The sequence below is a fragment of the Protopterus annectens genome, chromosome 6.part0, assembly GCF_019279795.1.
Source record: "Protopterus annectens isolate FY-2018-M chromosome 6.part0, PAN1.0, whole genome shotgun sequence".
Classification (NCBI taxonomy): domain Eukaryota; kingdom Metazoa; phylum Chordata; order Ceratodontiformes; family Protopteridae; genus Protopterus; species Protopterus annectens.
Window position 1 is genome coordinate 70,498,256 of NC_056737.1, and position 25,025 is coordinate 70,523,280.

The window sequence follows — 25,025 nt, forward strand, 5'->3', positions numbered from 1 at the left end:
AAGTTGAGTAAGAAATAAAAGGGGTGAAAAAAGGAACAAGATGGTAATAGTGAGCATGGTGTCATCCAAGTTATATTCATGGACAAATCCAGGACTCTGTTAAGAATTGCTTAAGGACGAGTTTGAAATTGCATTAGTTGTCAAGCTGTTTGAGTGTAGATGGAAGGTCATTCTATATCTTGGATACATAATGACAGAAAAGAGCTTCCCTAGCAGTGTTTTGTAATTTAGTAATTGTAAGCTATGTACCTGGTATTATTCTATGGGGGGATTTAGTATGTGTCAGCTTGAGATGTGTTGGCTGACAAGCCCTCCTGTTCTGCCAGATCTGTTCCTCTCTTAGCAAAGCTTTCTCATTCTGGCTAAAGCCTTTGCTGCAACCCTAGTTCTTTTTTGGCAAGAGCCAATCTGCTGGACATTACAACCGGGTATATTCTAATTTGGAACACATTAATCAGGGGTCTTAACAAAAAATCATTCCCAAAGTTGAGGCTGTCCTGCAACTTGAACACATTTACATATGTGTATGTTAAGACACTTGGTTGCAAAGCAATGAAATGACTCCCTTTCTTTCAGAGTATAGTGCTGCCATCACTTCAGAACTGTTAGCATTTGTGAGGGAGCATCAGTATTTGTCAGGAATATCACCTCACAGTGCATGCCTTGGGACACCGCAGGTGACCTCCTAGAGGTCCGAGTCAACATAAACAGGAGTAATTACAATTTCATAGCTAACTATAGAACATTATAGCTGTCAAGGCAACACGTGAGAAATCAGAACAAGTTGAAAATTAAAACAGAAGGGAACATATTGGAACAGGTTAACAAGAATCTGAGAAGGGTGGTTGAGGAGAAGAAGGGAGGTCTGAATGAGCTGGTCAGAGCTGGAATCAGAGGGGCTACAGCCAACTAGCACAGTGTGTCAGGGGTATTGTATAGCAGAAGAATGCCAATGAAGCTGAAGAGTAAGGTGTCCAAATAGTGATGTGACCAGTACTACTGTATGGTAGAGAAACATGGGCAGCAAAACCAGAGCAGTTGAAGCTAGGGAGGATGGAGATGACATGCCTGAGAAGGGTGATAGGATGTGCACTGTGAGACAAACAAAGAAAACATGACATCAAAGCAGAAGCCAAAGTAGCTCCAATTTTTGAGAATGTCAAAGATAATACATTACCATGGTGCAGGTATATGTGCAGGAAAGCAAAAGATGATTTGGGAGAGACAGGAAAAAGGCAGGAGGAAACAAGAATGTCCAACAAAAGACAGATGGATTGTGAGAGAAGACGTGTAACAGTCAGGCATAACCGTCAAAGAAGGTAGGATAGTGACAGTGAATCAAGAGTGGTGGTGACAGGTGACACACCACCTCAACTTCATGTAGAAAATGAGAGGGGGGGGTAAATGATGACGATGACGTAACTATAGAACATTCTTTATGTCTCCTTCTGAGCATGACAGCTATCTTAACACATTAGCTGAAATCCCCATTCCACCCAATACCTTTCCACTGGGGGACTTTAGCTATCCATCAATAAACTGGCTCACCTATGCGCCCAATGGTTGGCATGTCCATACTTCTTTGACATTATAAATACTAATTCTGTTTTACAAATAGTTAAGCATCTGACTAGGACCACCAGAATTGTTGATCTAGTACTCATAAATATGGCCACTTCTTGTACAACTCCATATGTATCATCCTACCTTATTAAATCAGACCATAATTTACAGAAATTTTCATTTAAAACTGATGGTACATCTCCTATAAATATGTATGTGTTTAAGGACTTCTTAAAAAGCAAACCTTCTGCTATAAATGATGACATGAATAAATTCAACTTTTAACCATCTCTGATGGATCCCATTATTAAAGCTGCTGTTTACGCTCCTGATTTCTATTACAGCTTAATAGTTATATTGATAAAGTAGTCCCTATCCACATCAAATATAATGAGAAACAAATCACTATGGTGGAATACCAATATAAATAAATTATATAACAAGAGAAATAAATTGATTAATGCTTATAAGAAATCTCATTCTACCTATGTGAAGAGTGCACTTCAGGAAACTAGTAAGGAGCTTAAGTGAATCATTTGGAAGCTCAAAGCTCAGTATGAACTTAAAATAGCCACTAAAATCAAAAATAACTACAAATCCTTTTGCTATTTGTAAACTTAAAACATATCAGAAAGTTAAGAACTACTGCCAAATAATGGTCAGTGTTACCCCACAATCATATTGCCCACTCTGAAAAGGAATCCAGCTTGTAATCCTTTGCAAAAGTTTATATAGAGGACCAACTGTATCCTCTAGAATATTTCTAGAGTCCACCCCTTTTCAGTATGTTGTCAAAGAAGACAAGGCTCTAGTACAATGTGCCTTGACCCTGCCTGGAAGTGTTTTACCATGGTGAGAATAACAAAAAGTAGTAACAAGGGACCACCATCTTGAAAGGGTCTATTCTGACACGTTACACTTTCTGTGCCCGATCATAGGAAATAAGCTGTTCAGCATTCCTAAAAGAATAGTTTTGTCAAGATACTACCCAAGTTACCTGTCCATTTCCAGGATATGAAAAATAATTTCTCCCTATTTTTTTAGGTTCAGGAAAGAATACAGGGTGACTGATGGCTTGATTCAAATTAAATTCTGAAACTACTTTTGGCATGGATGATGAATTTTTTCATAAAATAAAGTAACCCCTATTTCTGTGGAAAACAAGATGAGGTTTACCCACCATGAGAACTCAGATGCTGGTTTTGCAGATGACAGAGTAATAAACCTACCAGAACAGTAGATGCATGAATGATCACTGTTACAGTTGCCTTATCTATATGGGTTACACCCTGCATAGGATATAACAGCAGGCCAGCTTTAAGGCTTCAGTGCACCTTCCACAAATTAGGTCAGTCAACTTGAGCCGAGCTGACTAAAAGACCAGTTGGGGTGCCAAGCCTTTTGGAGCTTTCATACCAACAGTGAGATGGAGGCTTAGCCCTGTGAAAACAATGCTGGGAACAACAAACCATAAATGTTCACACCCTGGCAGAAACAACAGACCAAAAACGGGGGTGGGGGTGGGGGGTCTGAAAGGCAGAAAACATTTAGATTCTTCCCTGAACCAACTTGCCTCTTTCATTGCACTTTCTGAACACTTCTTCAGCATAGGGGACAAAAAGCAAAGCTCTCTCCAAGTGAGAATTTAAAATGTAATTTTTAACATCATGTGGGATATTCTGAGAATACAGCCAGGCAAGTCACCTCAAAACAATACCAGTGATCATAGCTCTGGAAGAAGAAAACTAAAGAAACTTAATTATTTAAATCAGATTTTTCCTCACAAGAAGAACCTACAGACAAACATTTCTCATACTTTCACAATTAGGCAGAACAAACTTTAACATTCAAGCTTGACAATTCAAAATTGAAAGTTGCAGAAGCATGCAGTTTTTTCCCCACACTTATAAATTAGGTAATGTGCTTAACCTTATGGATTTCAAGGAACACTATCTCAGTAACTGATGGATCAAACACCATAGCCCCAGCCCAATCATCCAAAGACTTCTTAAATTTTACTAGACTATTTGCATTGCTGATATATTCAGGTTATTTACTTCATAAGTGTGTCATTCTGTGTGTTAAATAACAAGTTCTATTCTTTTTATTACATAACTCTAAACAGAAGTTTAAATTATGATATTTATATGTCTTTGGATTATTATATACTTCCAAACCCAATAAAGACTGAAGAAAAAGTCACTAAACACCTTATAGGCAAATATCAGTCAGCCCCTAATATATCTATAATTTGAGGGCATAAAAACCCACTGAAACACATCTTTTCTTATTGCAAAACTGCTAAATATCAGGTATTCTTTTTGTAAAATGTACTGATTCTGAAGGCTGCAGTGGTGCAGCGTTAGCGTTCTCACCTCACAGCAAGAGGTTCTCCCGTTCGATTCTCGGCTGGAGCTCCTTCTGTGTGGAGTCTGCATGTCCTCCCTGCAGTCAAGTGACATTTAAAGACATGCAGGTAGGTGCATGTGTGAACGGGTGTGCCTTCTTTGAAGGTTGGGCATCGGTCTGGCAACTCGGCACCGTAAAATCCACTGCCAATCATTAGCAGATCAGAGTTCCACTGTGGCAACCCCTAACCGGGAAAAGCCAATGTACTGATTCTGTATAATTAAGATGATGATTATTAGTGCAGAATGTTATATTGTTTTCCAAAATTGATCAGATGCATAATATACCTTAAATAAACTTGCTAAGATTATAACCTCTCTTGTTGTAAAGGTTTTGAGAATCAAAGCCACCTGTCTCAAAGCCTTATCAGATTTGACAGTCACATTATTTTCAAAGAAAACAGAAGTTAGTATACCAAGATCCTTACATTCACTGATTTCCAACAAATCAAATGCATACAATGTAATAGATCTTCTTTAATTTTGTTTGCCAAACTATATGATATTACACCTTTTCTCACTAAATGAGAGATTAACTGTACTAGCCCACTCACATAAGCATAGTAAAGCCTTATTAATATTAGTGAAATCTTCTCCATTATTAGTAAACAAAAAAAAAAAATCATCAGTGATCATTTAATGGAATACAGGAAAAACAATATTAAACAACAAAAACCCAAGCACAGATCCCTGAGGAGAGCCTGATCTCACCGGTGCTGGATCTGATTTTTTTTCTTGAGCCACAAACAATTTATCTGTCTGCATAAATATTGATTAACCCTATATTGTTCCAAAAGTAAGTCATAGTCTGGAATGATAGTTAGTCAAAAGCTTTGATTAAATCCAATTAGATCACATCTCTGCTAATTCCTATTTCCATAGTCCTAGAGATGTAATTGTAAAAGCTTGACAAATTAGTGAGTGTTGAATGGCTTTTCAAAAAAACATGCTGAAAAATATCAAGTAATGCAAGCTTATTTTCTGTAAGTATGATTTCACTAATACATCTCTCAAATAATTTGTATAATATTAGACTTACTGGATGATAATGTTGCATTAAAAACTTATCTTCAAATTTAAAAATTGGAGTAACTAATGATTCCTTCCAAGAACATGGTACCTATCCATTACAGATCATAGAATTAAATGGCTTACTTAATATATTCACTAATCTTTTATATTAACCAGAAAAATTCCAGGAATACAATCTGGTCCACTCAATGTAACAGACCTAATTTTATTTAAGGCTGTTAATAACATCTCGTCAGTAATATCCTAATATTTTGTCCTACAATCACTTTTTTCTTCCATGGATTGAGAATAATAATCACTCAAATCAATGTAAAAACTAGTAAAATATTCATTAAATTTATTAGCTATCAACTCATGAAGGAAGTAATATATTTATATAGTTTTTAGTGTTTGTGTATTCATTTGCCAACAAATGTTCATATTTTATTTTTTTTTTCATTTCTTATAATTAACATTAGTTCCTTACTTCTCAACCTTAGCTTCTTTTTATTAAACCTATTTAGAAATTTTCAGTAAACACAAGGAGCCGTCTTTCCCTGTTATATAATCTATTCAAATTATAATTCTACCTTAATGGGAATTTATTGTTCTATAGCAAGTTGTCCCAGCTACACTGTTATACAGTAGGGATATTTTATGTTATCATAATCCTAACTAACTGACTCAGCCATCTCTCCCCACTCACAATTTATTCTGATAATACTCAGGTATACCATAATTGTTTTTTTCCCTACTCTCAGTTTACAATTAGCAACTGTTTCAAATGAGAAAGACAAATGATCAGCTAATCCTAAAGGAAGAGAAATCTGAACATTTTCAATTAAAATCAGATTGTGTCTACCTAACAAATCTAGCATATTACTACATACGTCTGTTCCAAAATGAATTGTGTAATGTTATGATACTCGAAAATCTCAATAAATTCTCTTTCAGAATTCATTAACTCCTTCATTTTCTTGCCAATCAATGCCAGGATAATTAGGTTTCTATAATCTAAATTCATATTTAATGGCGATAGATAATTATAGGGAGTATTTAAATCCATTGTAAGGTGTATGATAAATTATCAATGTTATAGAATCATGCAACAATATTTTATAAGCTTGCACTAGTACACACTCTAGCTCAACAATAGCCTTTACAGGTTTACAAGACAGCGAATTTCTAAACTATAAACTTATGTCTCCACCTCTCTTGCTTACTTAGTATTCACATGTGTTATTTCCTGGTATTTGTTAAGTGAGATAAATTCCAAGTCTCAGGAACAGCAATAAAATCATATCCCCCAGAAAGTTCAGCAAATTTGAGGTCACTTCCTTTGTTCCCCCAGCTTTTGGTATTACAATAGAAAATTATCTATTAAATATCCTGTTTTTGTTGCACAAATTGATCCGCCCATGTGAGGCCCTAAAAAACTTAACAGAATTCCTAAACAGGCTTTATAGAACCTTAGAGCCATAATAATTAAGATGAACTCCATCCCTTGAAAATCTTTTAAAAATCATAGGCATAGTTTTCCCAAATATTAATTTAATATTTTACATAAAAGCACAGTTGTCCTAACAAATTGTTAAATATCTTTTCCTTCCACCACCGGTAATCTGACCAATGTAAGTTAGGAAGGATTTCACATAATGGAAACTCGAGATTTAAAGCTTCAAATATTCAATTATATAATTCACCTTCCCATTCTTAACAGAAAGAGTAGGATCAGAATTAACTAAATGCTTAGCAACACTAGGATTAACTAAAGCTATAGCTGCTGGGTCAGGTTTGGAAATAGTGTATCAAAACTTGAAAGACTGAGGAACATTATACAGCCTATTTGCATTTTAGGGACAGTTGTTTGAGTATCAGGAAAAATGAATGCAGTAACACACACACACACACACACACACACACACACACACACACACACACACACACACACACACACACACACTCTCCAATGCTGACAGATCTGAAGTAATAGATGTAAGTTCTGGAAATTCCTTTTGTAACAGCTCATAGTATTTTCTGAGGGAATGAGAAGCCTCAGTGTTCTCCCACTGAAAACACTTGCACATTCTAGAAATAGTCTCATAGAAAGAGAAACCCCCTACAGGGAGAATTGGAAATTGAGCTCTCCTCTGAACCTGAATCATAAAATTGAGGAAAACCCCTGTATCTGTCCCGTCATCTTCCTGTCCAGATTCAGACTCTTGAATCTCTTCCAGAAAAGAGGTATCCCTCTTTCTTTTGCAAGACACCACCTTATAAGAAGATTCAATACACTTGGTTAAACCCTGATTGAGACCCTGTAAAGGTCCCCTATCTATGGAAATTTGAGTAGCAGTAGATGCGTGTTTAGTTTCTGTTTCTTTTTTGACAAGAAACGTGGGGCCAACAGTGTTAATTGCGATAGCAGCAGCTTTCCTGATGATGGGCACAGCATTCTGACAAATTAGGAAAGCCTCCTCTGTTCCCTCTCCCAGGACTGACAAGAGTGCCTCTCTCTTTTGCTTACTGAGGGGACCCCAGGAGCCATAGAGGACCTGGCTAACCCCTGGTCCATAGTGGCTGTAGGTGCTATACTACAGGGATCCAGGATAAAAGATGAGTGGTCTGAGGTTCAACCAAAGGCCATAGCAGAGTCAGTCACCTGCAGCTGAGGCAAAATGCTAGGCTGTTGTGGTGGCAAAGATTGTTTGCTTAACTTTTTTTTTTTTTTTTTTTTATGGCTTGAAGAAGGACCAACCATGGGACCAGCAGGTTGTTCCATGGTCAAGCCAGAAATGGTGCCTGTTTCAAAATGAAAGCAAGCAGCAAAAGTTGGTAAAACGTAAAAGACTTTAATCATCACTTTTTCAAATATAAATACAGCAAAAGCACTTTAATCAGTTTACCAGCCCCTAAATGTAAAATAAATATAATTTTTCCAGAAAAAACATAGTTTTCAATTACTTTAAACAACTTTTAAACTGACTGGAAAAAAGAGTGCTCTCATTTAAAAGTACAATACAGTCTCATGACAGTCCATTAAAAACAAACTCCTAGCTTTAAACAAACTTTCCTGAATAGTAAGTATTAATAAACAAACATTTTTTAAAATTGAAGTTTTTTTTGCAAAGGGAGCTCATCTGTCTAGCAAAGGAACAGTACAAGCCAACCGTTGATGCTAAAAGGACTTAGAGGAGCGTACTCTTCCACAGCAGGAAAGCTCAGAAGGGCTGGATGCCAAATCCTGTCTTTTTAGTCAGCTCAGCTTGAGCTGACTGATGGTTTAGGTGCCAAGAAGTGCCCTGAAGCTTGGGAAGATGGCTGGCTCTTAAATCATACGCATAATAGAACCCATATAGGTAAGGCTACTGCAGCAGTGATCAATATGATCAACGTCACAGTCTTCCATGTAATGAACCCTAAATCAGCCTGATGAGCTAGTTCAGAGTGAAACAAAGTTAATTTTACCAGCACACAAGATCCTGAGAAGGTGCCACCTGTTTCCTAGATCTTAAATGCAAAACCCCTTTTAGGAAAAGCTTGATCAAAAAACTGAGAAGAAAGGAGAGGATACATGGGCATACATGCTGAAATAGATGACAAATTAACCTTTATAGAAGAATAGGAAGGGCAGAAGAATAGTAACTCTCACAAATATTGTAGTACCAATGGTATGCAATCCTTTACTGGACCCTAGTTATTTGTGTGGCACCAATCAGTACTTTTTTATATTTAGTAACATAAGACTTCCTAGCAGCAAGTTTTCTTGCCTCCTTTAGTACCTGTTGCATATCCTGACAATCAAGATCCTTAAAAGGTATCAATACTGAATTTCTGATGAAGCTTAAAGAGAGAATGCCTGTTGGCTGTGCCAAAAGGGAGTCACCACAATGATCTTTTGGAGAGCCCATCTAGCCCATCTGAGATTTAAGAATGACCCTGGTTGTCACTGGAAAGAATGGAAATGACACACTAGAACATTCCCATCCATAGGAATGAAAAAAAGCATCTGTTTTCCATGCCTGCCTACAAGGAGTCCTGGAACAAAAGATCTTTAGTTGTCTGTTTTCAAAGGAGATAAACAAATCTATTGAAATGTTTCCCATGCCTGGTCATGCCTAGCATGTCTGCCCCTATATTTTGCTCTCACGGAATGAAGGAAGCTTAAAGGGTTAAACATTACTAAACTGTGACCTCTCATGCTATCATAAACAGCCTGCATAAATGGAAAGACTTAATGTCCCCCTCTTTGTTTATGTACCACATCTCTATGGTGTTGTCTTGTGCTCAATGTTTTCTGGAATTCATAAATCAACTGCAAAGGCCCTGGAGACCATAGATGATAAAGAGATTCTAAAGTGTCGATCACAACTACAATCTTTTTCACATTTGTGTGCTTTGGCCTGCCTGTTTCATTCCAAAATCCTTGCAGTTTTATCCCCCATTAATACAGCTTCCCACGTTAGTTCTTCTGTATCACATAATCACATGCACACTCACACCTATGGGCAATTTAGAGTATTCAGTCTGCCTACTGCGTGTCTTTGGGATATGGAAGGAAACTGGTGCACCCAAAGGAAAGCCACGTGAACACAGGGAGGACATGCAGACTCCACACAGAAGGCACCCCAGTCGAGAAACAAAACAGGGAACCTTTTAATATGAGGCAACAACACTATCCGCTGCACTATTGTGCTGGTGAGAGTGCTAGGGCCAAACAGTCTTTAAGAACCACTAGATTTTTTTCATGTGCAGCCTGCAAGAGGAATCATGCAAATCATAGATGCTATGAATCCAAGAATCCCAAGATATTCTATGGCTGAAGTTACAGACTAACTGGATACATTCAGAAAAATTTCCAGATACAAGTCCGCTTTCTCATTAGTCAGGAATCCCTTATATCTTATATTAAAATTTATGACAACAGTCTATTTTAGCAATTTGTATGCTAATATCATTCCTGTACAACTAATTCTCCCTGTTTTTGGTAGTGTATATATATATATATATATATATATATATATATATATATATATATATATATATACATACATATATATATATATATATATATATATATATATATATATATATATAGATATATATATATATATATATATATATATATAAAATTAAATTGTTACAAAAATGTTAACTTGGCTTGAAGTAGATAAAGTAAAAATCACCTTTTGTCAGAACATGAATTGCTGTATCTAATAGTAAGTCTGTCCATCTGACCTTATCTTCGATAGAATGAGTCAGGGCTATAAAGCTTTTTTCTTAAAATATGGTCAAGACTCTTCTCTGTTAGTAAACGTGGTTATCTGATTAGCATTCTCTGCAGGACAGGTTATTATGAAATCCTGACATTGATGTGAAACTTGATTCTGCTAATGTTTCTCCCTTAAGGCTTCTGTGGTATGATACTCCTTATTAGTCTGTAAAGATGATTAGTGACCCAAGTCCAAACCCTCTTATCTTAGCATATGGAAGCGTAAGTCCTTATATCACACAGTAGGCCTAATTCCACTTATCATTAAGAGGTATTTTTCTTGCACTTATAGGTTCAAAGGTTGGTACTAGGCCATCGGCCCTAGGGCCTATACAAGCCTAGCCATAACAATTCCTTGGATATTTCTTCCCACAATATTTACTTCCCTGGACCCCTATCTAGCAGGCGACTGACGTGATCTCTGGGGTGAATTTCCTATCTCCCATCCAATCGTCAAGGCCTTTTGAAGAGGTTTTGTTTAAAGAATTTATAGCTGGTTTATATTCATTTTTATACTGTGGATTCAATTCAGTGTATGTGAAACACAATTTGCAGAGTACTGAATGCACTACAAGATTTAAGGAATGTGGAAATTTTCATCTTGGTGTACTGCTTTTAACAAAAATGAAAATGCTAATTGAATAATTGGGGGTGAGTATTTAAATGTCTGGGTATGGGTGGGACATTGTTCTGAGGAAGTCTCTGTAGTGGAGAAGAAAGCGCTAAACATTTGTGAATAAAGTGTGGTGATTTTATTGGAAGTGTTCAACTCTTGCTGGCTTGAGTTTCTGTGATTTTTCTTACCCTTTGGATCCTTTTGAAGAGGGCCAAGGAGGTGCTCTGCTTGACATGTATGGGCAGTCTATTCCAGAGTATGGGGAGTCTCTGAGTCAGGAACCTATCCCTCCAGCATGTTTTGTTCAGTGTGATGACAAGGTTTAGATCCCTGGAGTGTGTGGCTCTGAGGGATTGGGATTTCTTTAAGTGAAGTATGTCCAACAGCTCAGGGCTTGACATGGCCTTGTATGTTAAGCAGGGTTCGTCTCTGAGTAGACAATATGCCACAGAGTATAGCTGGAGTTTTTTTAGATGGTCAGCATAGGGCATCTGCTTTAGGCCTGTGATTCCTATAAGCTGTTACAGTTACATTCCTACTTGATAAAGGCCAGACTGCTAATACCTTGGATATATTTATGTGAACCCATTCGATCATCATGACACGAGGAAGCTAAGGGAAGTTTGTTTCACAATTAGGGAATCCTTTGGGCAATGAACCTATCCTTTCATTATGTCCTATTTATTTTACAATGTAATTTGAAAGTTTTGGAGCAAGTGTTGCTAACATTACTAGTGTTCCTGAAGTGAAGATGTAGTATAATGGATTATTGCCTGAAAGGCAAGACAGAGCTCCATGTAGTACTCTGTATGAGAGATAAATGTCAAAAACATTTTAATCTATTCAAATAGCTAAGGTGCCATGTCTCTGTGATTCTACTGGTTAGGAAATTTTGAAGTCTTTCAAGATGGAATATATGTTTGATAAAATACACTAGTCAGAGCGTTATATTCAGTATTGACCCTGATATAGGGGGAGCTAAGATTTTTTTGTATTTTTGAACTGAGTAGTGAAAAAAAATATTTCCTTTCTATAACTGATTCTTGATGATTAAAGGGCAGTTCTTTGTCAGCAAAAGTGACAAGATCTGTAATGATTCTAGTGACCTTAATAGAAGTGGCATTTATATGATAATCAGTAAGATTGTTTTCCAAAACATGACTGCACTGCAATTTTTGCATTAAGAGTAAGCCTTGGTCAGAACACCAGGTACAAAACCTATCTAGCTCATCTTGCTGACTATAAGAGGCAGTGTGGGACTTGATAATGGCACATAGCCTGCAGTCATCCACAATCTTGGTCAATCACAAATCTTGGATATTTGTCTCTACATCAGAGAATCAAATATCGAAGAGAAGGGGACCCAGCATGGTGCCCCAAGGGAACTCCTCTCATGACTAATCTAGTAGATGAGAAGATACTGCTAACTCTCACCCACAGTGTATAATCAGACAGATGATTAGCAATCCAGTAAGTAATATAGGGGTTAATATTTAAACTTGTAAGTTTTCTACAATGCCTGAATGAGGAATTATATTGAATGCTTTAGCAGTGCCACTTAACCTGGACTGAAACACTAAAGGCGGAGGCATGTCCATATTCATTAAGGATATCCACACCTCCAGGCTAGTTGCTCAGCATAATGCATCCGAGATTATCCAAGTGCAACTAACTCTGGGCAAGACCGCAATCCAAATTGAAGCTTGCTACAGATCCCCCACCATGCCCCAGGATTCCCACTCCTCATTTCTTGATACACTGGAAAATATAAGGGTACAACCTAACACCCTAATAATGGGCGATTTCAACTACACCACCATTAACTGGGAAAACTACTCATGTACCAACTCTTGTGCTCAATGTTTTCTGGAATTCATAAATTCCAATGCCTTGGATCAACTTATCCACACCCCCACCAGGAGCAGCAATATCCTAGACCTGGTCATTACCAACATGGGCAACCAGTGTTCCACACCAGAGGTCAATTCCTCTTTGGTCAGATCCGACCACAAGCTAATCACCCTAGACATACACATCTCACCCCCACCCCCATTAGGGAAACCACTGTAAAAAAATTTCTCCAAAGCCAACTTCACTTAAGACAGAAGTGGCAAACTTCACGACACCTATGCTGACAGACAATAGAGGTACAACTGCTGAATCCTACATAAATGCACTTTATAAGCACTTACACGAGTGCATGGATCATGCAATCCCTAAAAGAACCAAGATGCTATCCTCCAAAAAAAGGAAGCCAATCTGGTGGTCCCCTGCCATAAACAAACTCTACAACAGAAGACAGAAACTGTTGCAAAAAAGAGTAAAATCCCATGATTGGAAGAACTCCCTTGTCAGCCTCAGTAGGAAGCTGAGATCCCTCATAAAATCCTCCAAAGCTAGCTACAAAAACAAAATCTTACTGATTCTAAAGACATCCTCAAAGCATTCTATATCTATGTCAAGAATCTCAGTGTCAACACTCAGATCTGCTCTGAGTTGCAGCACAATGACACTAAATATACAGAACCAACTGATATTGATAAAATCAGTGCTAATTTTACCCCCCTCTCATCCCCTAAAGGACCCAGCTCTATACTGGAAGAATGCAAAGTTCATGTAATCACGGCTGCACAGGTAAAAAACACACTCTCCAAAGCCAAGAACACAGCATCCATGGGACCTGACAACATCCCAGGCTGCGTTCTACATGAACTACAAAACAAACTGGCACCCCACCTAAGTACCATGTTCAATCATAGCCTCACCTCAGGCTTTCTGCCCACTGAATGGTGTACAGCAACAGTTATCCCACTCCACAAAGGGAGAGCCACCACAGACCCCGGGAACTACCACCCCATTAGCCTGATGAGCCTGGTCTGCAAGGCTATGGAATGTATCATCATGGAACTTACAAACAATAACATTGGTAATTTCCAGACTCTGGACCCTACCCAGTTCGGGTTTGTAAAAGGCAGATCATGTCTCCTAAACCTGATAGACTTCTTTGAAGGGGTCACCAAAGCCGTAGATGAGGATAAGGTGGTTCACACAGCCTATCCAGATTTCACCAAGGCTTTTGACACCATCCCCTACTCTGGAATTATAGATAAACTCACTAAACTAGGTATAAATCCCTATGTCACAAGATGGGTTGCCAAATGGCTCACTGACAGAACCCACACTGTGAAAGTAGCAGACTCCAAATACAACTTCAGACCAGTGACAAGTGGAGTACCACAGGGTTCAGTCCTGGATCCTCTCCTGTTTGGTATCTACTTCTCTGAAGTACAGGCTAACACAGAAGGTCTTTGGCTAGTGAAGTTCGCAGATGACTGCAAACTAGGAGCCATAATCAAAACTCCTAACGATCTGGACATCCTACAAAAGGGCCTTACTGAGACAGATGCCTGGTGTCAAAGCCATGGCCTCAAGCTCAATGCCATAAAGTGCATGGTCATCCCTTTTGGTAAAAACTCTGTACCCATGAACTACCACACAAGCGGTAGTCTACTTAACACTGAAAGTGTGATAAGATACCTTGGGATACAGGTGAACAGTAGTCTCTCCTTTGACAATGACATTGCCACAGTAGTCAGGAAATCCTTCTGCGTGGCACACCTCATCACAAAAGGTTTCTCATCCAGGAAAAAAAGAGGTCATTGTTCCCCTCTACTCATCACTCATTAGACCCATTATAAAGTACAATGCCCCTTTTGGTATGTACCTCACAAGATATCTACAACAACTAGAAAGGCTGCAGAAATACCTCACAAAGAGGATTACTGTCCTCAAACAGATGCCCTATGCAGACCATCTAAAAAAACTCCAGTTTTACTCCATCGCATATCGCCTACTCAGAGGCGATCTCTGCCTAACATACAAAGCTATGTCAAACCCAGAGCTGTGGGACATGCTCCACTTAAAGAAATCCCAATCCCTCTGAACTACACGCTCTAGGGACCTAAACCTTGTCACCACAATAAACAGAACATGCTGGAGGGATAGATTCCTGTCCCAGAGACTTCCCATACTCTGAAACAAACTATCTATCTATATCAAACAAAGCTCCTCATTAGCACTCTTCAAGAAAAATCTTGATGATCGGATGGGAGATAGGAAATTCACCCCGAGGATCATTTCTGTGGCTCTGCTCGACAGGGGCACAGGAAAATAATTTTCTTGGGTGGTGAAAGCCAGGGTATAATTTGGCTAGGCTTATATAGGCCCTAGGGCCAATAGCCTAGTACATACCTATGAACCTATGTGCAGCATGAACAAAATGACCCCTATCGCTGTCATCAGTCACACACTTTGAAGAGACAACTAAATTAAGCAAGCAAAACCGATGCTTTACAAAACCATACTAAACAAAATCAGGCTTCTGTAAGGTATCAGTTTCAGGGTTAGTGAGGCTGTCTAAGATCTGATCCATGATTTTACACATCATGCTAATGAGGCTAATGACACAACACCTTCCAGGGTATGGCAAACACCATTCTTATGTGGAAGTACCACAACTCTTATTCTCCATCACTCAGTCATATACCCCGCAGAGAGGTTGAGAGTAAAAAAAAGAAGGTTAAGGAGAGATTCTGCTAACAAGAAGGCAGACTGTTATTATGTCCAGGCCCATGAAGATTTTTAATTTTGGTAATAGTTTTACCAGTGTTAAAAGAGGGTAAACTGTGGTATAGGGAAGGGAAAAGCTTCAGATACATTTGTCATCCAGGACATTTACTGTCCATTTCAGTATCAGAACAAGTAGTGTTGTTCACTCTGAGGTCAGTGCAAGAGTGGGTGTATCTTCTAATATACCTGAAACTGCTGACCAATGACCTGTGGTTATTCTTCAAAGTGTTACTTTGTAATGACTCTTACTCATCTTAATGATACAGGTAATAATTCCTCCTGACTGATGGTCCTAACTACTTATACAAACCATAAAATGTTCTCATCCTATTTATCTCTGAATTTCCCACCATATTTATACCTACTAGGTACTGAATTATATATTGGTTAAGATGGCTATTAAAATCATAGGTACAAGTGGATGTTTTAGATATTTTCACAGTGAGGTACAACACACTTTTGAAATGTTTAAGCACTTCAGATAGGAATGCAAAGTTAAATTTAGAGCAGCCCCTGAATATAGTTGAGTTTATGAGTGGTTTGTACAAATTTTTAGAGAAAATGTGACATGCTGATAACACATTTGATCAAGGGAGAAAGTGAAATATTGTTCTCTTCCCATTTAAGATTTCAGAAGTTGTTTACTTTTTTCTTGTGAATATTTGCTGAGACAATTCTGTGTGCATGTAACATAAATGTAATTTAAAGATTTAATATGACTGATATGTAATCACTAAGCTTTTCACCAGAACTTCCTCTGTAAGTGGACATGGTTCAAAAGGGCCAATTCATTATAAAAAGAAAATTAAGAACAAAATAAGAATTTTAGCAGGAATAAAACAAGATGAATTAAAAACAGAAGGATAGTGATTCCAGAGAGTTTAATTTTTCCAAGATACTTGTAGCTATCCTTAATTGCATAGTAACAGCTGATGAACCTGTAACTGTCTCATGACAAATTCACTCAGCTTGTGCAATGTATGCAGAACAGAAGGATCACAGCTGCAGTGCTGAGCAGGAAAAAATGAGAGGGAAGCAAAAGCATCCCTTGATAAGCGTGGCCATACTACAGTGTCTTTTAGTTTAGGTGGTAGAACAAATGGATTCATGTCATTCAATTGAACATCCCAAATGTCAAGTGTCAGAACTCCAACAAAAAACAAAACAAAAACATTTTTGTAAGGGGCAAGACCTCTGAACCCCCATACCCCCTACTAATTATATATACTAATTTCAAGATCACTCAACAGCAGAGGAAAGGTTTAATTCCCTGATCCCCACTACACTGCAATTACACACTGCAAGTTTCCCCTTTCTTCTTATATGTCAATATTTCCAATGTGAACATTTAGGTTTCTACCTTTTCACACTCTGCTTACTTTCATCAAGCTGTTGTCATGTAAACAGAGCAAATAACCTGCATCATGTTTGTGTTCTTAAAAAAATTACTGTTACTTCAAGTGAAGTTTTACCACCGTTGATGTGCAGTGATCATTGGGTTATAAAGGTTAATTTGTTGCTAGATAATTCTGCCAAAATTAAATATAAACCAGTGCACATAAGATCAATTATGGATTATATGGAAGAAAAACAGTCACTATGCAAAACTGACTGGAGCGATGTGCTCATTGGAAAAACTGCAGATACATGCATACATACTGATATTTCAAGCATGGACATTAATGCCCTTCTAGCTTGCCAATATACCAAAACACTTGTTTCCATAATAAGTATCCAAGCTATTCTTAAAAATATCTAAACTAGTACTTGCTTTAATGTAATTTGGTAATTTGTTCCATGCATCAGGCCACTCTATTGTCTTTATGGCTCTTCTTTGGCCTATCAGTTTTTGTGATTTTTGTGGACTGCTACTTCTTTCTACAACATGGGGGGGCATCCTCCCTCTGGGCCTGGCCTGGCTCCATTGTAGGGATGTTTCTGTATTTTGAAGATTCTACACTGTCATTCTTTCCAGTCCTGGCACCAGTGCGTCTACCAGTATTGGTCACGTTTTTATCCTGGGTCTTGTGCACCCAGCTGTATTTTTTAATTTTTGACCTACTTCTGTCCATGATATATGCTATATAAATGCAGTCTATATATCAGTGTCGCCTTGGTGAGATTTTGCAGAAAACAGGGTCCACCTCATGAAGGTACTCACCAAGACTTGAGGATGAATTAAATTTTAGCACTACTACTCTCCTTTGCTTGCTGACTTTTCATCTCTCCATTTGGACCAATGGTACTGTAAGTTCTTGCTGAAGTGCTCTCAGGTCATTATTACTAATTCTGTCTCCTCCCTGTGCTTTGTTTCGATCCAGTTTGTGCAGTTCTTTTTCAATATAATCTAATTTGATTCCAGTATCTAAGGTTACCTGGATGTCACTAGGGCAACTTATCTCCCCCTTTGTTGAGCTAAGCTGTTTTGCATAAAATTTTATAAATATATCTGTAATCTGTTGCTTCTGAGAATAAATTTTAGAATCTGCACGCAGTTTATCAATTTTCATGTCTTTACTCCTTCCACATCTTTTGTATCTATTAAAAACGTTTCCTATTATGCTGAATATCTTTATATAATTTTTTTTTACATTTTTCTTGATCTTGTTTCAAACTATGCTTTTGTTTATTCAGCTTGTTTGTTTCAGTTTTCAGAGTTGTAGTTTGATCTGTCTTCTATTTCTTATATTTTTTGTCTCTTACCTTAATCAGGTGTTTTTTTCTTATATTCCCCTGACGTTGTATGCCTAGATCATGATGTTAAATTTTTTTTTTTTTGCACTCAAACAATTTCTCTTTCAAAAATGTTCACATTCCATCTTAAGGTAAAGGAAGTAGGACAAACTCAGAGTCCTATAGAACCTTAAGTCTACTTTTATGTTGTGGAAAAATAATGGAGAATGTAAAACTGGATGATATAATTGGATAGGTTGGGACTTGAAACCATATATCAGCATGCATATAACAGCTATGAATGAAAAATTGTGCTGTGTTGTAATTTATAAAGATTTAACTTCAGCATTTGACAGGGTCATACACAAAACACCGATCAATAAATTAGAACAACTAAGTATTGCTGTACTTTTGATAAGATGGATAGCTGCATGGCTTACAAATAGGACATGGCAAGTATCATATAACAGTTGGACAGGTAAAATTCTTGGTTATAGTCAGGGTGTCCCACAGGGCTCTGTCCTAGGCCCTTACTTGTTTAGATTGGATCTTTCAGACCTAACTTTTTCATATGAGATGTACTACAGTCGATATGCAGGTGACCTGAAATTGAGTAAACTGATTACATTTCTTACAGATAAGGCATGTCTGCAAAAGAACTTGACTAAATTGACCATTTGGGCACAGGAGAATAATATGCTGATAAACACATCAAAAACTAAGCATATGAGATTTTGGAGACATAAATTGAAAGGTGACTATTTAATACAGCACACAATGATTGAAACTGCAGACTCATTTAAGGACCTGGTATATGGGTAGATCCAGCTTTGAGTTTTTGTAATCATATCAACCAATTGGTTAATGATAGTTATAGAACTATAGGTTGTGTAAAAAGATTTATAAAGTCTAGGAAATCAGAAATGATGAAATCATTGTTTGTAAATTACATTAGACCCAAACTTAAGTATGGAATAACAACATAGAAACCATATAAGGAAACAAGCGCAAGTCAACTGGTAAAAGTACATCAGAAATATACCAAGGGCATCCATGGATGTGAAAATTTAAGTTATTATGAAAAACTAAAATATCGGAACTTGTATAGCATCTCTTATAGATATCTAACATGAGATCTTACTCAGATATATAGGACATTTAGAGATAACTACCTCTGGGAATATTTGGGGTTTTCAAAAGTAGTAGAGAATTATCAGATAAGTTATGTAGAAGATTCTATAGGAATGAGAAGTGTACTAACTGGTTCTCTGACAGAATAGCTGATGCATGGAACAGATTACCAAATTACGTTAAAGCAAGTACTAGTTTAGCTATTTTTAAGATCAGCCTGGATACTTATTATGGGAACAAGTGTTTTGGTATGTTGGCAAGCTAGAGGGGGATTAATACCCATGATTGAAATCAAAATATGGGTATAATGACAATGAAAAAGAAGTAGCAAACGTAGGAAATGAGAGAGAAGCAGAGTGTCAACAATTACAATACATACAGGGTAGAAGGAGAATGACTGTAGATATTAGAGAATGACTGTAGATATTACAATACATACAGGCTAGAAGGAGAATGACTGTAGATATTTCAGAAACCTAAAAAGAAATTAGCACATGGGATAACATTTTTGTGTTATGTAGAAAAAGAAAAATGAAGGAGGACTAAGAGATCTGATGAAGCTGGTCAGTAAGGAGTGTGTCAGAGAGTGACACGAGAGAGAGGGAGGGGAGGACATGGAAATACTAAACAGCTTCATCATCTGCATCGTCACGAAGGAGGCAGACTGAGATTACTAGTCTTGGAGGAAAAAACGAGGAGGACAAAGAAGGCATCGAATGTAGACAGAAGGTGCAAACTGAAACATTTCTACTTCACAGTGAAAGGTAAATGCATGGAATAAACAAGCTTAAAACGTAGCAAACCCTAACTTGACTTACATCTTCAAAATGCTGTGCAAAAATTAAAAAGAAAGGAGGTGGAAGGGTTAAATAGCTTAGCTACCAGCTAATAGATTTAGACTGTGGCCATCCTAGTTAAACAAAGTATTTTAATATTTATTCAAATGTGTGCATGTATGACGTTTACCTTGACTTACTCAGTCACTGATCATTATTCTCTTTGCACAGGTATTTTGACTTTAGGTGTGCCATGCTTCTTGCAGAATATGTCTACATTTATTACTTTCTCTACACTTAGTACCTATGCTATTAAATGCATCTTTGTTGTACTATGTCATCGTGATACTCTGATTTTTTATTTTTTTTATTTTAGGCATTGCTACATTAGATGTAAATAACTTAATGCTAACCAAATTTCACAAACATATTGCTACTGCATTCTCAAAATACTGTACTTTTGCCTCGTATATATTCAAATTGCATGTTTTTATTTTATTTATTTATTTTATTTTACATTTGTTGACCGGGATAGTCCGACTGGATACATGTCCTTTTTCAGCGGGAGAGGGGAGAAAAAAACCACACAATAACAATATACACATACAGTTTTAAAAAATACATATTTGAAGAGAGAGAGAGAGATGCAGAGACAAAAAGGCTCCACAGACAAAACAAATATATGCATTTATGGAAGAGATGTAGAGAGAGATGTAGAGACAGCTGTTCATTCACATTATTTAGTTTTCATTGGATGAGATATGATTAACAACTAGGCAAATAAGGGTCTACACAGTTATACTAAGGTACAGTAAAGCAGCAATAGATTTAATACATCTATTTCTGTCTGTTTTGTTATGTTAAGTATCTTATGACTTGAATTGTTAGGTTTTTCTTATTTTTAATTACTTTTCTGGAGCTTTTCTCCTTGGGTCTCTACTGAATAGAGGGTATCTGGGCCCAGTATGATTAACCTGGTTAACAAATGTAAAAATAAATAAAGTAAATAAAATTTTACCCTTGAACAGCCCACCCATCCTTGTTTTACCCTTATACATCTCATCTATCAATTGCTTTACCCTTATACATTTCACCCATCCTTGTTTTACCCTTAAACATCCCACCCATCCTTATTTTTGTTTTACCTTTATACATCCCACCCATCCTTATTTTTGTTTTACCCTTATACATCCCACCCATCCTTGTTTTACCTTTAAACATCCCACCCATCCTTATACATCCTACCCATCCTTCTTTAAGCCTTATACATCCTACCCATCCTTGTTTTACACTTATACATCCCACCCATCCTTGTTTTACCCTAATACATCCCATCCATTCTCATTTTACCCTTATACATCTCATGTAGCAATTGTTTTACCCTTATATATCCCACCCATCCTTGTTTTACCCTTATATATCTCATAAATCCATTGTTTGTTTACCTGGTTAATAAATGAGAGTATGTGTAGTCCATCTCTGCCACCTGCAATGAGAGCTAGTCTAAAAAAATGTTAGTATTTCTATTATAACACTATTAAATCATGCATACATTCAGAGAAATAGTTCTAATCTGAAATAATCTGGGAAATTGTTAGTGGACATCTGCAAAGTCATGGATTGTCCATAACTAACATGTTCAAACACAATGCTCCACATAATTGTGTTTGGAACTGGATCACCTTGACCAGGTTTGGTTGCTGGATCATCAATTCTTGTGACATATTTCATATTTTATTGACACTTGGATCTGAAGAGTTGCTATGTTGTCATCTGATCACCAGTTGGTGATAAGTTCGGTCAAACAGTCATGTCAGTAACTGGACAGAAACATGAAAGCCAGATGTTTAGTGAAACCATGTTGGGAATGCCAAGCAGATGGTTTTGGTCTGAATGAGTTCCACTACATTCTCAGGGAAAACCTCTTCCATATATTTGAAGAGACTGAAGAACATGAATTTAGAATAGACCCTGTTGTGTTGGCAAGGAACTTTAGTTGAATTGTGGTGAGCACTTGTCATAGCAGTAACCCTGCACAAATTCAAAGACCACCTGAAAAAGAAGTGTTCCAGTAGAAGAAAGAATAGTGGTGCTGGTGGTGGAGCTGGTGCATGCTGGTGGTGGTGCTGGTGATGATGGAGCTGGTGGTGCTGGTGGTAGTGATGGTGGTGCTGGTGGTGATGGTGATGGTGCTGGTGGACTAAACTGTGACCAGCAAGGAATACAGCAGCTGCTGCAGTCCCTGAAGCAGGGCTTTAGTGTGGGATGAGTTTGGTGAATCCATACAGGATCATTCTTAATGGAGTGGTGGGAAAGGAATTGCTCAAGTTATTCCCAATAAGGGCAGAGAAATGACCTTGAATGACCTTAAATCACATGTCAGGGGTTGGAAGGAACAATGAGAAGCTCATGAACATGGATCACATACCCTCATTTGACGAGTAAGTGCTGGAAACACCTGATGGGATTTGGACATTTCTGTAGATGATGTCTGTGTGATTAAACAGTTCCACTCTGAAGGTACTGCTGAAGTGGATAAGATCAGGCTAAATGCTGTCAGGATATTGTGGTCAATACGCCTTTTCAGTGTGATGCAGAAGGAGAGACAATACTTTTAGATTAGCAAATTGGGATGGTGGTTTTCATTTCTAAATTAATGAGGGATCATGACCACATTGCTAAAAAGAGAGTGCATCCAGTGGACTATGGATTCTTGACTGTGGGATAATAAACTAGCTCTTTTTCCTTCTGTGGCTATTTGTGAAGCTATGGGAGTGTGGTGTTACTGTTAACATGTGTACTATAGATCTGAGGAGGGTGCATGACTCCACCCAGAATGCCTTCTGGGAGGTACTACAGCAACAGGGTGGCTTCTACCTCATGGCACTCAGACCATGTATCTGAGAACCAAGCTTGAGTGAGTACACACTGTGGACATAGAACAGCTGCATATTCACTGTTTTCTGGCTTCTTTGTCTGAAATTACTGTGATCTCCATAAGGCAGTGGAGCAGTTTACTACTGACTATGAAACAGCAGGAATGTAAATTAGCATCATGATGTCGGAGCTCATGATTATCTATCTGCAGCTTCCTCAAGTGGAATACTTTAGGTATTGTGGTTTTGTGGAATGTGAAATGGTAGTTTGATAGGAAGAATGATCAGGGCTGGATACATTAGCAGAAATACTGCAAAGACTGTACTAAACTGTGCTGTTGACATGCAAAGTGAGTCAAAGGATGGAGCACTTGAATTAATAATCCAACAATGTCCCCATCCTTACCATGACTAGGACATGTGGGTAGTGACCAAAAATGTGAGACTGCAGGTACAAGCAATAGAATCTGGGTTCCGTTGCAGGTAACTGAGCTCACTCTCAGAGAGATAGGTATGAGATTAGTAATTCAGGTATCTCTTGGAACAGTGCAATTGTTTTTCAGGGTTAACAGCAACCAGATAAAATTGGTTTACATACAAGAAGGACATCTTCTGCTCACTTTATAATGGAGGTCTATGATGCCTTGCCCATCGGGAAAAGATCCTGTAGAAAATGCACAACATACTGAGTTGATTGTATCTCTCATTTTACTTAGGAATACCCCCAAATCTGGTAGGATCACCTGGGGACTGTTATACTACCAAAGGAAGTTTTTGTGTCCTACTCAGATGCCATGGCCTTCATCAATGCAGATCATTTAGGAAAATGGATGGTGTGATTCAATCACCAGTCATATGTGTGTAATGACCTACTTCTCATGGTAACTTCTTCCAAGACAAAAGATAAGAAACTATATGCCTGTCATATCACACTATTGGACTTTATAATGGTGTCACTATTTTGATGCCTATCGGACAGAAAAAGAACATTGAACTCCACATATAATAACTGTTTGTCAAACCACTGCCAATTTGCAATAAATATGAATATAATTGTATGCAGTTTATATTCAGTGAATATTGCCTGCATCTACCTTTGGAACACCAAAACTATACAGTGTGCTTATTCTGTTGTATTTGCATTTACTGTATGACTGTATGAGCTGTTGTACAACAATATACATCAATAATGTATATACAAAATGTATTAACTTTACCTTATGATTAGGATGATCTCTCAAAACAGTCCACCGACTGGCGGACTTACCCAGTTAGTAATTGAATAAATAAATAAAAATTGTCATAAGTCATGATTTGTAGAATGAATTAATCACTATTGTCTATTTAGGTTGTTGCAATCCTATCAATAATACATGCTGGGACCCTATAGTGTAAAATTTCATACTAACATTTCTTATGCCTACAGTTTCCTTTCCTGTATTTATATTAATAGCTACTGAGAGGGTAGTGGATCAAAATTTCATTGCTGTAGTCTTGTTACCACCTGCATCTGATGTATTAAATGTACCACACTCTGTAACATTAGGTATGTATTGTAATTGACTTACATAAGTGCAGAAGATCAGATCAAAACACTTTTGAAATGTAAAACATGCCACCTGAACATTCTGTCTTGCTGTCACTGCACCTGTAAGAGAAACTAGGTTACTTCCATCTTCTGCAGTGGTACCATTAAATGTAGCGTGTAAATAAAAAACATAGTATATACACTCCTACACTATCATTGTCTATTTCATAACTTCTGCAGTGAAGGTGAAGGAATTATTCAGTGTATATTGAATCTCTCCCACTTTTGGACTTCTGTTTTCATAGCACTGTGTTTAACACATCCAGTTCTAATCCATGTTGCCACATGTGGAATTATGCAGGAATTTTTGCAGAGTACTTTAATTTTATTCATTACTGATGTGTCTAATTATGCCAAAATAGAAACATCATAAAGACAACAATGCCATACTCTGTGTTTATGTGATTTAGACCTTAATGCAACTCATTAATTACATAGGTTGTTCTTAATTTGATTTCTGCATTAGGATATGAAAGATCTGC

The 25,025-nt window shown here is 37.5% G+C and overlaps 1 protein-coding gene across 1 annotated transcript in view; it reads left to right on the top strand.

The window, feature by feature from the left end:
• LOC122803768 (1-phosphatidylinositol 4,5-bisphosphate phosphodiesterase beta-2-like) overlaps positions 1 to 25,025 on the top strand; it is an 805,974-nt gene that overhangs the window by 335,373 nt on the left and 445,576 nt on the right. The gene's annotated exons all lie outside the window — the stretch shown is intronic.